Raw genomic sequence first — 11771 nt, 5'->3', positions numbered from 1 at the left:
TCACACATTTGACTCTACAAAGGGTCTCTTTGGTTTGATGGGGGAGGTGGGCGGCCCTGACGTCTGCAAGCGGTCCCTGGAGGAGGAGGAGGAGGAGGAGCCCCGGCTGTACTCCTGTGCCTCCTGATAGGCCAGCGCCACGGGCATCGTCCTGGCCACCTTCACGTCCGGGTAGCTCGCCGCCTGGCTGACCCGGCCCACCACCATCATCCCGTCCGTCGTCCGCCCCTCCCGGCCGTTGGCGGGCGTCTGAGAAGGCGGCGGCGGCGGTTGGTGGTGGTGGTGGTAGTAGTCGTCGGCGGCGTCGATGTTGTCGAGGAGATGGCCGTTGTGGGCGTTGTTGGTGCGGTTGTAGTAGGCGATGTGGCTGATGAGGCTCTGCTGCTGCTGCTGATTGGCCGATTGCTGCGATTGGCCGTAGCCGTGGTGCGAGGGGGTGGAGCCGCCGGCGGGGGAGGAGGAGGAGGCGTTGGGGGCGCCGACCACTGTGTCCAGGGACGACACCGCCCAGGAGCGGCCCGTGGTGGCGGACCCCGTCAGCGGCGGCGGCGGGGGGGGCGGGGCCTGCGGCAGGAACTGGTGGTGGGCGGTGGTGGTGGTCCTCCCGCCGTGGGTCTTGTCGATGACGCCCATGAACGGCGTGTTCCTGGAGGAGGCGCGCAGCGCCTCGCCTGGGTAGGTCCCCATCATCATCCCCCCCCCGCCGCCCCCCAGCATGCGCATGTTGTTGTCCGGCGGCGACACGGGAGAGAGGTCGTCGTGGTAACCGTCGTAACCGTCGTAGTCTCCTCCTCCTCCCTCGTAGGCCAGCTGCAGGGGGATCTCCATCTGCTGGACGAGGGAGGAGGAGGAGGAGGCCGAGGGCCTGAAGGAGGAGCCTGGGCCTAGATTAGCGGCCGAGCCCCCGACCAGGCTGCTGTTGGAGGGGGAGAAGCGCAGGCTGACGCTCTGGGAGTGGATGAGGGGCCGGTTGGGGGGCGCGCCGGTGGGATGGTGGGGGGGTTTGTGGGGCTCACCCGAGGAGGCGGTGTTGGCGCTGACAGGCCTGCGGAGGAGGAGGGCGCTGCTGTTGCCGCTGTGGTGGTGGGGGTCCAGGGGGGGGGACCCCAGCGCCGCCTGCCTCTCCAGCAGCTCTATCTCGTGGGGGGAGACGTGGGGGGGGTAGTACGCCGCCGACTGGCTACGGCTGATCTGGGGGGTCTGCTGGCCGCCCCCGTAGCGCGCACCCCCGCCTCCTCCTCCTCCTCCTCCTCCTCCTCCCACCCCGGAGCGGTACGCTGACGAGGGCCGCTGGGGGGGAGGAGGAGGAAGCATCTCGTCCTCCATCATCATCGGTCCTCCCATCTGCACCCCTCCTCCTCCGTGTTGAGAGTAGAGCGCCCCGGCGCTGAGGCTGGCCTGGACCGGGAGGTACATCCCCTCCCCCAGCTCGGCCAGGTCCGGGGGCAGCCGGGGGGAGGAGGAGGAGGAGGAGGAGGAGTGGTGGGCCGCCTGGCTGTAGGCGGAGGAGCCCAGCAGCACGGCGCTGGAGTGGACCGCGGAGCTGGGCTGGTTGGTCCGGATGATCTGGGCCTTGGCGGGCTGCAGCCACTGGCCCTGCTGCTGCTGCTGCTGGTGGGCGTGGGGGTGGGGGTGGGAGGGGTGGGCCTGGTGGGGGGGGGGCAGCTGGAAAGAGCGCTGGCTGGCCGTCTTGGAGAGGGGGGACTTGGGCCGGGAGGCCGGGAGCTGCTGCTGCTGCTGCAGCTGGTCCGACTGGTAGCGGGCCGAGGCGGACTGGGGCCGGTAGAGACCCCCCCCTCCGCCTCCGCCTCCTCCGGCGCTCTCCGAGGTGGGGCTGGCGCGGTACTGGGGCCCCCCCCCCCCCCGGCGTAAGGGGGAGGGAGGGGGGCTGAAGTGGTAGGAGGACGAGGACGAGGAGGGGGGCGGGCTCTGGTGGGCGGGGGAGGTGTGGGGGGGGCTGGGCCGGGGCTGGTGGTGGTGGTAGTGCGTGGGGGAGAGGGAGGGGGAGGTGGACGACTGGTGGTAGCCCTGGCGCGTCGGGGAGGACATGGAGGAGGAGGACGAGGGGAAGGCCTGGCCCCCCAGGTAGGGGGGGTCGCGGTGGTGGTGGTCCCGGTGGGCGGGGGAGGGGGTCAGGCTCTGGAGGAGGAGGGGCAGGGCGGCGTGGTGGTGGGGGGGGGCCGGGGTGGCGTTGTCGGCGGCGGGGGGGGCGTGGCCTCCTTCCACCAGGTCTCGTTCCAGGTAGTCGTCATCGTCCTCCACCTCCTCCTCCTCCTCGAACAGGTCCTGAACCGCCTCCGTGTCGGAGGGGCGGGGCTCCAGGGAGGAAGGGGCGGAGGAGGAGGAGGAGGGAGGGTGGGGAGGAGGAGGGGCCTGTTGTTCACGCGTCGGGGAGGGGGGCGGGTCCAGTCCGTCCTGTTGCTCAGCGACCTGACAACACTCCTCCTCGACGCGCTGCAGCAGGCGGTGGATCTCCCGGTTGTTGGGGCAGAGACGGGCGGCTTCAATCAGGTCCTCCAGGGCTGCATGGAACTGCCTGGAGGGAGGGAGGGAGAGGGGGAGGGAGGGAGGGAGGGAGAGGGGGAGGGAGGGAGGGAGAGGGGGAGGGAGGGAGGGAGAGGGGGAGAGAGGGAGGGAGAGGGGGGAGAGAGAGGGAGGGAGGGAGGGGAGGGAGGGAGGGAGGGGAGGGAGGGAGGGAGGGGAGGGAGGGAGGGAGAGAGAGAGGGGAGGGAGAGGGAGGGAGAGGGAGAGAGAGGGTTGAGAAAAGGAGAGAGCATTATAAGAGAGAGAAAGAAAAGAGAGGATTTGGGACAGGAAGAATAGAGAAGGGTTGTTGTTAGAAAGAGAGGGATGTTAAAGAAGAGTATTGTGAAGGGTGAAGAACGGGATACAAACGTTTAGAAAGAGAGGGGGAGAGTAAAGAGGATACAGAAAGAGGGGAGGGAGAATCGTAAGAGAGAAAAGAAGGGAGAGAGAGGAGCGGTTGAGATGGAGGTAAGCATGAGCTCCGGCATGGAGGCAGAGTGAGGGACAGTGAAGGGAGGATGATGTGGAGGGAGGATGATGCAGTGAAAGAGCAGCATGGGGAAACAACGAGAGGAAAAGGACAGGCCAGCTGTTTGAAGGTTGTCCTTCCTACACACACGCTGTCCCTCTATGGACATCAATAAACATCACAACATAACAGACTGTGAGAATGAGTGACTCACCGGAAAAAGATGTTTAAAGTAAACATGAGAATCACATGTTTAATAGCGTGAAAAACATGGCAAAAAAAAAACAAACAGATTCTACGACTAGCCTCGCTCTTAGCGCCCCCCCCCCCCCCCCTCCCTGTCTCTCCCTCCGAGCGTCGCTATGGTTACCTGCTGCTGCGCTTGGCGCGGGCTCTGGCGTAAAAGGCCTCGTAGGATTTGGATTTCAACTCTAGCGCCTTGGTAGCAAACTCCTCAGCCATCCCATAGTCCTGCAAGCAACAACAGGCAGGGACAGTCATTCTCCTTCGCCAGCGCACCAGGAGGAGTCAGGGGTCCCTCAGGAGTCAGAGATGAGTCAAACATGAGTCATTCAGGAGTCAGAGACGAGTCAAACATGAGTCATTCAGGAGTCAGAGACGAGTCAAACATGAGTCATTCAGGAGTCAGAGATGAGTCAAACATGAGTCATTCAGGAGTCAGAGACGAGTCAAACATGAGTCATTCAGGAGTCAGAGATGAGTCAAACATGAGTCATTCAGGAGTCAGAGATGAGTCAAACATGAGTCATTCAGGAGTCAGTGATGAGTCAAACATGAGTCAAAGTGATGAGTCAAAGTGATCAGTCAAACATGAGTCAAAGTGATGAGTCAAACATGAGTCATACTTGGATTTAAAATGACAGGTTATGCAGTTATGGATGAGTCACACATCCATGGATGAGAACACAATAATACCAATCAACACCTTTCTTTGCAAGAATCAATAAACACAATGAAATGACATAGCGTCATGTATAAGGAAAAGGAGTCAAAGGAAGAGTCATAGGATCAGAAAAAACAGAGTCATGTGAGAGTTAGAGGGGAGGATTCAGGAGTCATATTACAGTCATGTGAGACACATGGAGTCTTGTTGTCCAAACACATACATGTGACCAAACACCAGACACATGGACACACTCCTGGGATGAGGGACGGAGAATGTTTGGACCGGATGAGAATACGCAGTTCAACAGAGACACACACACACACACACACATCAGGGTTTCCGTTAACCGGTAATTACGGGTCTTTGTCCGGTAAAATTTGTTGAAGTCCGACAAATTTAAAACTCTTCGGTCATAGTGTCCGGTGAAAATAATTCCCTCTTAAAACCCTTCTGCGCCGAAATGTACCTCCGCCGGCACAAATCCGCACCCAACATTGTAATTACCGTAATTTCTAAACGGTTTGTGCTATCGAAAAAATTCCAACTGTCCCTGAAAGCTGAGATGTTGCACTTCAACCAACATATAGGGTATTACGGTAAAATGTGACGTGACGACATTCTCAGAGTCAGTTTACTCACAGTGAAGGCGGAGGAGGAGTTGTACTCCCGAGTCCGAGTAAGTATGATTTGACAGGCAGTTAAACTAAATGCCTTCCCAACCAGCGAGACCTGGTTATAGAAATGACGTTGTTTTATTGATAAAAAAAAGGGTACAACTGGAAAGAGAAAATAGAAAACTCACATTAATTCCAAACAATTTAACAGACTTCAGTTAACTTAATGTGGAGTCCGTTCATTGATCGATGCAGTCTGTTCATTTCCCAGTGTGGCGCGTTCAGCGCTGGACATTATGGCATAGCGCGCATGCGAATCATGTTATATTATTATATATTATATAGCTCGCATCTAATCGTATCGGATGAGAAATAGACATTAAACGGCATATATAGGCTAGGCTACACAACAGTAATCACCGCGACAAACAGCTATATTATATTTTAATATGATGACCGGAATATCTCACGTTTGTCCGGTAAATTGAAATCTTCCCGGACACGATGACCGGCGGCAATTTTTTCTAACGGGAACCCTGACACACATATACACACACACACACACACACACACACATATATATATATATATATATATAAACCCCCTATCCCACTGTCCTAAGGTTGGCCCTACCCAGTGTTGCCAGATGGGATTGTTTTCCAGCCTAACCACAGTCTAAAATCCACCCAGTGTGATCATAAGTATCCCAATTGGGCGGGAAAATCTGCCCAATCTGGCAACACTGGCTCTACCCTAGCCTGTCCGTTGGGCTGCACCCTTGAACCACCGCCTCCCCCCCTTCCTCCTCCCCCCTCCCTGCACCCCTCACAGACCCCAGACAGACAGACCATCACCCTGCAGGGTCACACTGCTGTCCCCTCAGTGACCAGGTAGGTACAAACACAGGGAGGCAAAACGAAGCAGCAAACTATAGGAGAGATGGAGGATGCAGGGATGTGTATATGGGCCTAGGGCTGGAGGATGGGGGGGGGGGGGGCGCAGTACACTACCTCCCCACTAGAGGGAGGCGACGGTGCAGGGCTATCTGCTGTAGACTGGCGGAGAACTGATGCTGCCATCATCCATGTGACCGAGATGTGATTATTATTATGTTTGAAGGTGTGCATATCCCTGCGTGTCGAGGGGAACCATGATAACAGCGTATTGTTATTGTGTGGAGAGAGAGAGTTGTGGTTGTGGGGGAGGGAGGGAGGGAGGGAGGGAGGGAGGGGGGGGTATAGGAAGGTTCCACATCTTTGACGTTCTGTGTGTCTAGCTCTGAGGTGTTAGGGGTAGCGGAGGTGCAAGGGTGTGTGGGTGTGTGTGTGTGTGCAAGCATTCATGTGTGTGTGTGTGTGTGTGTGTGTGTGTGTGTGTGTGTGTGTGTGCATGCATTACAGTGTGTGTGTGTGTGTGTGAGAGAGAGAGTGTGTATGTGCATGCATTAAAGTGTGTGTGTGTGTGTGTGTGTGCATGCATTAAAGTGTGTGTGCGTGCGTGTGCATGCAGGCATTAACTTGTGTGTGTGTGTGTATGTGCAAGCATTCATGTGTGTGTGTGTGTGTGTGTGTGTGTGTGTCACTCACGTTCATTTTCCTGCGGCAGCGTGACAGGTTGAGGAGGAGGGACACCTTCAGCTCTCTGAAGGTCTTCAGGTCCTCGCTGAACCCCTCCCGCGGGAACTTCTTTAAGGCGTACTGATACCGCTGGGCCGCCTCCTTCACCTTGCCCTTCTAGAGGGGCGAAGCACAGCCACCACACAGCACAGTGAGTCCTGGGGAGGCCTGGGGAGGCCGGCGGAGGTAGAGACATCGGGAGGCTACAGGCCGACATCGTAACGTCATCGGACAACAACGGGCGAGCCTGTTGTCCGACGTCTACCTCCGCTACGTTTCCCGTTCATTACAAGGGCCTTTTAAGCCGCAGCCCCGTCCCACTGGAACGCCCTCCCCAACCACATCAGACAGGCCAACATCCTCCCAACATTTAAGCAGGCCCTCAAAACCCACCTCTTCAAGCTCGCCTTCACCAGTTAACCCTCTCCCCCTCCCCTTCCCATGTGTCCCCAGCACTTCCTTAATTAGGCCCCTATACTTTCTTTCTATTTACCTTTTGTTTCTTTTTATTATTACTACTCAATCTTTTCAGTTTGTAAAGCGTCTTTGAGTGTCTAGAAAAGCGCTATATAAGTCTAATGTATTATTATTATTATTATTTTTATTATTATTACATTTGACATTGAGAGAGAGCGCCCTCTAGTGGACAGGAGGACTGACCTTGTAGAAGCCGTCGCCCTCCTCGATCAGCTTGCTCAGCAGGACGATCATGATGTCGGGCTTGGAGGTGGCCATCGCCCACGTGGCGGGACCTGAGGCCGAGAGAGGGGCATGATGGGTAACGGGGGGATTGGTTTAGAGGACAGGAGGGGAGGATGGAGATGAGAGGAGGAGGAGGAGGAGAAGGGAAGAAGGGGCGGGGTGTTCTCAGAGTACAGGGAGGGGGGGGGGGAGGGAATGAGAGGGAAACCATTTGATAGACAACGGCTATGAGACGCCTGAGATGTTAACACAGTGTCTGGAGCCTGACTGTTAACACACAGAGCCTGACGACCGCGACCTCTGACCTGGAACAGGTGGTCCTCTGTGGCTCACGCACGCACTCTCTGTAACGTAAGCCGCTTGAGTAATCCCCACTACTACCCAGTTAGCGTAGAGTAGGGGGGATGACAATCGCAATGTTTTGGCTCGACTAGCAGGTGTGTCGTCGATTTTCAACAACGTCGAAAGTTGTTTACATTTTTCGGAATAAAAGTCGGAACATTTTTGATTCGGTTGCCGACTTGTTCCCGATTTCGCCAGCTTGCCTGCCGTCACATATTTCGGTACGGGGTTCACAATCTGAACGCCTGATCTCTTGTGTAAAAAAACAACAACCGCTAACCACTTTACATATCCATGACAACCGGACCCCAACATGAGTACACTGTAGTGTTACTAGCCCGTGGTTAGGGGTTAGGGTTAACCCTTGGTTATTTGCATGCTTTGCAGGGAGGAAATACACGTATACAAGCACAAGCCATGCTGGAGCGTAGAACAATGGTGGGGGGGTGCAGGCACGTTCACACATGCACTTCTGCCCTCCCACCAGCAGGGGCGATGGCGCGGGGTCAGAGAGGGTGTTTGGGTTCATCTGGAATCAGGTGAGTTTGATAGGAGAGTGGAGGACTTGGTGTGGATGGCCAGCCTGCTTCATACAGGCCACACGGAGAGAGAGAGAGAGAGAGAGAGAGAGAGAGAGAGAGAGAGAGAGAGAGAGAGAGAGAGAGAGAGAGAGAGAGAGAGAGGGAGAGAGAGATGGAGAGAGAGACAGAGGTGGAGAGAGAGGGATAGATGGAGAGAGAGACAGAGATGGAGAGAGAGACAGAGATGGAGAGAGAGACAGAGGTGGAGAGAGAGAGTCAGAGATGAAGAGAGAGAGATGGGGAGAGAGATAGAGAGAGCTGATGAAGAGAGACAGAGAAAGAGAGGAAGTGAAGAGAGAGAGAGGGAAAGAGAGAAGTTGGAGAGAGCAGAAAAGGGTGTTACCTCGGGGCCGAGTGGGAAGAGTCTGATATCCTGATTACGGAGGGGTGGGCGGAGCCAGGGTTATGATTGACAGGTAAGAGCAGGGGTTAGGAGGGCGGGATGAGGGGGAACATAATGGAATCAACCAATCAGACAAACCCAAGCAAGAGTGTAATGTGAGAGGGAGAGAGGAGAGAGAAAGAGAGAGAGAGGGATGGAGAGAGAGAGAGAAAGAGAGATGAGATAGAGAGAGAGACAGAGACAGAGAGAGAGAGACAGAGAGAGAGGAGGGAGAGAGAGAGGAGGGAGAGAGAGAGAGATGGAGAGAGAGAGGAAGAGAGGAGAGATAGAGAGAGAGAGAGAGAGAGAGACAGACAGAGAGAGGAGGGAGAGAGAGAAAGGTCAACATTGTGACAGGGAGGAGGGCGTGAGATGAAGAGAAAAACAGAAAGAGGAAGATATGAGAAGGCGGGGCCAAGAAGATGCAGATCAGCAAAATAAAAGTGCAACAGCAAAGCTAGCAGTGGTAGTGTAGTAGTAGTATAGTAGTAGTAGTAGTAGTAGTAGTAGTAGTAGTAGTAGTAGTAGTAGTAGTGGTAGTATAGTAGTAGTAATAGTAGTAGTAATGGTAGTAGTACTAGTAGTGGTAGTAGTAATGGTAGTAGTAGTATAGTAGTAATGGTAGTAGTAGTATAGTAGTAGTAGTAGTAGTAGTAGTAGTGGTAGTCTTGTAGTAGTAGTAGGCGTAGTATTAGTCGTAGTAGTAGTCGTAGTAGTAGTAGTAGTAGTAGTAGTAGTGTAGTAGTAGTAGTAGTAGTAGTGTAGTAGTAGTAGTAGTAGTGTAGTAGTAGTAGTAGTAGGTAGTAGTAGTAGTAGTAGTAGTGTAGTAGTAGTATAGTAGTAATGGTAGTAGTAGTAGTAGTAGTAGTAGTAGTAGTATAGTAGTAGTAGTAGTAGTAGTAGTAGTAGTAGTAGTGGTAGTAGTAGTAGTAGTAGTAGTAGTAGTAGTAGTAGTAGTAGTAGTAGTAGTAGTAGTAGTAGTAGTAGTAGTAGTAGTAGTAGTAGTAGTAGTAATGGAAGTAGTAGTAGTAGTAGTAGTAGTAGTAGTAATGGTAGTAGTAGTAGTAGTAATGGAAGTAGTAATGGTAGTAGTAGTAGTAGTAATAATAGTAGTAATAGTAGTAGTAGTAGTAGTAGTATAGTAGTAATGGTAGTAGTAGTAGTAGTAGTAGTAGCAGTAGTGTAGTAGTAGTAGTAGTAGTAGTAGTAATAATAGTAGTAATAGTAGTAGTAGTAGTAGTAGTAGTAGTAGTAATAATAGTAGTAATAGTAGTAGTAGTAGTAGTATAGTAGTAATGGTAGTAGTAGTAGTAGTAGTAGTAGTAATGGTAGTAGTAGTAGTAGTAGTAGTAGCAGTAGTAGTGGTAGGAGGGAAGGAGGGAGAGGGACTCATAAGCAGGGCCCAGGGTTTTCCCTGGCCAGGGAAAAACACCTGGCCCTATTTATAACCAACCATTCCAGAACCATGGTGACCCAGGGGAGGGTGGGGAGACCATGAGATCGCCATGGAGACCTACACACACCTGGGGGGGGGGGGGGGGGGGGGGGACCAGCACCCTGCCCTCCAGGGCCAGCCTCCACCTACCTATCTTGGCGCCCTTCTTGAGCAGTGCCACCACCACCGACGTGTTCCTGCAGCCCACCGCCCGGTCCAGGGGCCGCATGCCGCTGTAGTCCACATGCTCTATCATAGCCCCGTGGTCCACCAGGAACTGGACCTGCAGAGAGGGAGGGGGTGGGGGAGATGGAGATGGAGAGAGAGAAAGAGACAGCAGGGGATAGAGAGCGGGGGGGGGGGGGGGGGGAGAGAGAGACGGGAAGGGATGAGAGAGAGAGAGAGAGAGAGAGAGAGAGAAAGACGGGGGGGGTGGTCGGGGGGGTGGAGAGAATGACGAGTGGAGACATCATGTGTTTGTGTCTAGAATATGGACGTAGGCCTAATCATCATCATTCAAAACATGTTTTTGGAAGAAGATTTATTTCCTTTTTTTTTTATGACTTTGGGTGATTGGGTCAAATAAAAAAAATAAAAATAAAAATAACCTCAGTGATGACTTACCACTTCCGGGTCGCCGTAGAAGGCCGCCAGGTCGAGGGGCGTGCGTCCGCTCTTGTCGGCGTGCGCCGTGGCCGCGCCCCTCTCCACCAGGGCGCGGACCAACGGGAGGTGGCCCTTCAGACACGCCCAGCTCAGCGACGTCAGCCCCTCCTTGTCCATCAGCGCCAGCGACGCCCCTGTATGTACGAGGTCAAAGGTCACACAGAGAGAGAGAGAGAGGAACGTCAGCTCTTTAAAAGGTTGAGAGACACATGAACACAACACTCATCGTCTCGATGGGGAAAGATCAAGATTGGAACGGATCGCCGTCTGCTCTCAACCAATCAGAGTCGTGGTGGTGGTGTGGTGTTGACCTCTGACCTTGTGCCAGCAGGAACTCGGCGGTGCCCAGGTGGCCCTCGGAGGAGGCCATCATGAGGGGGGTGCGGCCTTGCTTGTCGGCCATGTTGACATCAGCCCCGTGGTTCAACAACAGGTCCACGATCTGACACACACAACAACAACAACAACAACAACAACCATGTCAATGTGGTAAACAACACAACAACATCATGATGAGGATGATGAGGATAATGATGATGATGATGATGATAATAAGGATGATGATGATGAGGATGAGGATAATGATGATGAGGATACTAAATACCTGACTTTGATATGTAAGTGTAAGTATTCGGGGGCAAATAAGACTACAGACTGGGGGGGGGGGGGGGGTGTAGAAATGGAGGACCCACCTGCCAGTGCCCCTGGCGGACGGCGCTGAAGAGGGGGACGATGCCCCCGGCGGCTCGGCTGCCCCACGGCCGCGCCCTGCTCCAACAGCAGCCTGCACACCTCCAGCTTCCCACGACCCGCTGCCGCTGTCAGGGCTGGAGGGAGGAGGGGGGGGGGGGGAGAGGGGGAGGGAGGGAGGAGACGGGGGGGAGAGGGGAGGGAGGGGGAGGGGGGGGAGAGGGGGAGGGAGGTGAGGGGGAGAGGGGAGGAGGAAGGGGAGGAGAGGGGGAGGGGGGAGAAGGAGGGGGAGAGGGGGAGGGAGAGGGGAAGAAGAGAGGAGGAGAGGGGAAGAAGGGAGGAGGAGAGGGAGAGGAGACGGGGGGGGGATATGTGTGTTGGAAAGAGAGAGAGGAAGTCTGTCGTTCTGTCATTTGTCCGAATTAGAATCAGAATTCTTGTTATTGCCGAGTAATATTCTCACATACAGGAAATTGACATGTCGATATGATCAACGATACATAAAAAACTATGTAAAAACAACACTATAGATTCTATAGTTTTACATAGTTTTTTATATATCGTTGATCATATCGACATGTCAATTTCTATAGTATAGAAGCAAGAATAGTTTAAAAGTCAAATAGTCTATTTTGTCATACATGATACAAGGAAGTGCTAACACACACACACACACACACACACACACACACACACACACACACAGACTCACACACACACTCACACACACACACACCAGTACCCCAGCACGTACCGGTCTCTCCCCAGAGGGTGTCGTAGTTGTTGATCTGAGCCCTCTCCTCCTCCTCCTCGTCCTTCTCTGGCAGGTCCAACAGGGTAC

At 54.2% G+C, this 11771-nt stretch overlaps 1 pseudogene across 1 annotated transcript in view; it reads right to left on the bottom strand.

Annotated features, from left to right (window-relative positions):
* LOC308150730 (protein TANC2-like) overlaps positions 1-11771 on the bottom strand; it is a 51237-nt pseudogene continuing 39466 nt past the window's right edge. The window contains exons 4-13 of the transcript in view: positions 11685-11771; positions 10933-11067; positions 10559-10682; positions 10199-10374; positions 9725-9857; positions 6793-6884; positions 6103-6249; positions 3366-3466; positions 2182-2536; positions 1-2139 (exon numbers count right to left, since the gene is read on the bottom strand). The product of the transcript in view is annotated as a protein TANC2-like (transcript). The remainder of the gene's footprint in view (positions 2140-2181; positions 2537-3365; positions 3467-6102; positions 6250-6792; positions 6885-9724; positions 9858-10198; positions 10375-10558; positions 10683-10932; positions 11068-11684) is intronic.

This window comes from Nansenia antarctica (genome assembly GCF_963989245.1).
Source record: "Nansenia antarctica genome assembly, chromosome: 2".
Lineage (NCBI taxonomy): Eukaryota > Metazoa > Chordata > Actinopteri > Argentiniformes > Microstomatidae > Nansenia > Nansenia antarctica.
The sequence above is the reverse complement of the archived record's forward strand: the minus strand, read 5'-3'. Positions and strand labels throughout refer to the sequence as shown.